Below are 4,164 nucleotides of genomic sequence, written 5' to 3' on the forward strand. Positions count from 1 at the left end.
TGGTGGGATGGCTCCACGCGTTGCAGAGAAAGGGTTTGGTTGTAGGAGGGCGAGGGAGAGGGCAAGAGGAGTCTAAAGCTCACCGAGGGGAAAAGGTCGGAGCCAAACGAGTGTTCTGCCAATAATCTTTACACAAGCCAACCCCCGAGCCCAGGGAAAGACTCAGAGGCGAACAGCGACCTGTTTTGACATTAATAACAGTTATGAAACCGCGTCGAAGTAAATACTAGTTGCGGCTCGTGATCGGCCCAAAATAGACTTCGCCCCCCCACATTTTCCCTGATGCCTGGTGATGCATTCGTGTTTGTACTGGTTTCATCAACCGACCGCAATTGACATCCATTACCCAGAAGACATCCAATCACATTTTGACGTTTCCTTCTCCCTATCATATCAGAAAGGGCCATGGGAACGGTCTAAAGCCTTGGGGCAACAGAAACTCCTTGAGTAAGTGGAGGGTACCCAAGGTCTTGATTGTGGCCCACGGCCTTCTGGATTCTCTGTGATTTACTGTAACATGGATTCCCTGCAATTAAGACCAGCGTGGATTCCCCTGAAAACGCGCTCATCGGTCAGCCGGCTTACCGCTCCGGGACCACACGGTAGAGTCAACGTTTTTTTGGGTTTAATAAAAAAGCAAAAAAACATTCAAGAAATGTTAATCTTTTACTTAAGAATGATCAGTGTACATAACAACAAAGTGTTTAGAGGGTAAGATATTACCCATTAACATTGACGCCAACCAATACGTCCAACCAAAACAGATATGCCTAACCCATACCCCTCGCCCTATAACCCATATGTTCATCCCTAACCCGTAGTTCCCCATAGTTCTCAGCGTGACTCAATCCTCAATAACCACCAAGCTGATCACGGGAGGAACAACACCATGGAAACCACACCCGGTGATCCTCTTGACCAAGACCCGAGGGGCCGTTGTGTAACCGGGATGGACCTGAGCCTCATGAGCAGGACCGTACTGCAGCTCCTTCCCCCCCTTGGTTGACATCAAGGGACGCCCGGTCACACCCGGGAAGAGTGGCGGCCGGTGAGGTCATCTGTGATTTCATCGATCTCATGATCCTCTCTTTGCATTAGTTCCCTTATTAACATAAGATTACTAGACGTAATGTAGATATAGACGTTTGACCCCGGGGGGGGGTCTTGTATAGCACCTCAAAATTGAAAACAAAATGGGATGGTGATTAAAAAGATAAGGTTGTCCCATCTGCAAATTATAAATACTGAACCTTGTTGTATATGACACATAGCTCAAAGATGGGCTATATATGTGTGGATTCTCGCCATGGATGCTCTCGCTGCCAGATTTTTGTAATTTTGGTTTAGGACGCAAGAAGGACAATGCGTCATCATCCTGTTTTTAACGTGTTCCCTGTGTGAGTCAGAGTCATTTCCTCCACAATATATATATGCATATATATATTTATAAAATAAATGTACCATTGGAATAGAGTAGCCAACATTTGGAAACATCCTATCAAACCTAATATTGTTAGGCAGACTATTTGGCTGGAGACAAGACTTGGTGGGCTGGGAAATGCTGTGGGTTTGATACACACACACCTAACATATTGTTACGAATATATGACGACATTGTTATTTGTCAAATATTTGACAAATAACAATTGCCTGTCTGTTGTTTATGGACCAGTGTCCATGAGATGCTTTTATGACAGTCTGCTGTGTGTGAAATGTTCCAAAAATTGCCAATAACCCAACCTGCCAAATTAACATCCTAGTCATAATGTCTGTGCCCTTTCCCATAATCCTGCGTGTTTTTATTGGGCGTATGTACCGTGTGAACGCGTCTCACTAAATATATTTAGCCACACATTCAAATAAGCATCGGCCTTTCCAACGGTTTGCCATCGCTGGTCTTTACAATCTGATAAACATTGTTCTTAATCTCCCTGGCTGTTTACTTTGCTGGTGTTCCAGATAGCCACCGCCGCCGCCGCGGTGTTTCCCTTAATCCAGGGCCAATGTCCTACAGATCCTAAACAGATACTAGAAAGGGACACATGCACAGGGACAGATAAGTGATGTTCAATTGATGTTCCGTGCATTGCATATAACCTTGGCGTTTGTAATGGCAGTGGGGTGGGGGTGGGGGTTAATTTAAACACAGTCCCTTGGGAACATTGGCCCCCATGTTCTTGTGCAGTAAGAGGTTGTGAGTCATCCATTATGGAGATGGAACACGCCGTGCCGTCGATGGAGAAGGATGCTGGAAAACAGGCTTTTGTTAATCAAAGTGGTTCCAATGTAATTTCCTGATTCAACAGGGGAAATGGCCATGCATGCATGTGTGTGACTATATCATATTTGAAAGCAAACATAAATATTATTAGATTATCGTGCACAGGATGCAGTTAAGGATCTTTTATATATTTCTATAATTATTTATGAATGTTGAAACTAATTATGTTTGTGTTTCAATCTAAGTTATACCCTGCCATTTATAAAGATTGTTATAAAGGGGAAATCAGAGACCTGGAGTAAATTATATTGAGTTGTGTCATTAACTTCCATGCAGAACATTCAACGTTTACAATCTTAAACAAAAGACACCGCAGCGTTTGAAGTCTGAGCTCCCGTGTGATAAAATCAGCTCTATGATTGGCACGGTTCCATCGGCTGTGGTTGCCCAACATATTGTTTTGCAGCTGCCTGATTGAACGCCACCTGGAACGATCTCTCCCGAGACTTGGCCGCGTTATGCATCTAAATATCGGTGACAAGCGCTCCTCTGTAGGGCTGGGCCTGGCGAGAAGGGAACATGTCAGACCTATATCAAATGGTTAACCGGTTATGATAAATTTAGCAGCCGTGGACGACCTTATCAGATGGAGATCTGGCTCTCCACGAGCACAGAGAAAAGCCATCCGTCAAAGACTTTGAACCAGTTATTGCCTGTCAGCCTCACACCTCTGTGATGTCGGAGTGTGATGGTGCTTTCGTAGGAGTGTGATGGATGCAGGGAGCCACAACACCGCCCTTTAAAAAAAACAAAAAAAAACGAGGAGGGCTCAGTTTTCTTGGGACTGGGGTTCTTTTTAAAAAACCTGTGGCTGCAGTCGCCGTGGACCAAAATAGGTTTTCAGTGTCCCCAGGTGAATGTCTGAACACGCTCATAACCTCATCGTCAGGACAAGACTGCATGAGGGTGAACCATATATGGGCTGTAAAATAACAGAGATAGAGAGATAGCATTCACAGGCCTACTATAGATGTCATCAGACGCAGCATGCATAGCTTTTAGAGTACATTGTATCGTATTCAATATATATTGTTTAGACCTGTTGGCTGTTCATATTTTGAAGCTTGTTCCGGGGCCAAATTCGGGCAGTTTTGCCAACGATCTAATCAAGTGTTGTGCTTGAGGTGCTGAGAGAGAATGAACTCAGAGGTCTCCTCAGGACAGGCTCACAGAATGAGTGAAGGATTGAGCTGGCATTGTGGGAACCCACCCAACCCACCCAGAACCTCTCGGTTCCCTGTCCATTCCCATGGAGCCTGAAGAGAGACCCCGATGGAGCAGTACCACATTCCCCCAGCCAGGTCCCCCAAAGTCATTAACAAGCCCCGGTCAGGATCACCCAGCGACCGGCCATTCCTCTTCTACCCCAGATGAATGGCCAGAGTTAAAGGTGCTGTAGGTAATGTTCAAGAGTCTTCAAGGAAGACAGCCGGAACAGACATTCCCACAGCGCATTTCACTCACTAACAGCTAAAGGATTGCTAAGCCATTTTTCCTTTTACAAATAACACTCAAATAAACATTCTTGAACCTTACCAATAGCCCTTTTAAGTTTCTTCCTGTAACCTACGTCCTCGCATAGAACCCACTACAGATGGGAGAGTGAGAGGGGTCCAACACAAAGCTAGTCATGTGTCAGTCTGTCCTGCCATACTGTCCCTACAGCACAAGTTTTAATGATAACTCTCTTCAAGAGGGTTTTGGGCAGCTCTATAAGAGGGGAGACCAACGTACGGCATGTATTGGCTCTAAAGTCACAGGTAACATTTCAGAAGAAGAGATTTCTTTACTTTGGCGAGACGAGCCGCTACACATTCCTGCCCTTTGATGGCCGCGGCCTCAGAGGTCCAGAGGAGGCGGGGCATCCCGGTTCTTCCTCTGCC

The 4,164-nt window shown here is 45.5% G+C and overlaps 1 long non-coding RNA gene across 1 annotated transcript; it reads left to right on the forward strand.

The window, feature by feature from the left end:
• LOC115541374 (uncharacterized) lies at nucleotides 1–2,513 on the forward strand. Its single transcript, XR_003976343.1, has 2 exons — nucleotides 1–602; nucleotides 832–2,513. It is a non-coding gene; the product is annotated as an uncharacterized LOC115541374 (long non-coding RNA).
• The last annotated feature ends 1,651 nt before the right edge of the window (nucleotides 2,514–4,164 follow it).

The sequence above is a fragment of the Gadus morhua genome, chromosome 4 (genome assembly GCF_902167405.1).
Source record: "Gadus morhua chromosome 4, gadMor3.0, whole genome shotgun sequence".
NCBI lineage: Eukaryota > Metazoa > Chordata > Actinopteri > Gadiformes > Gadidae > Gadus > Gadus morhua.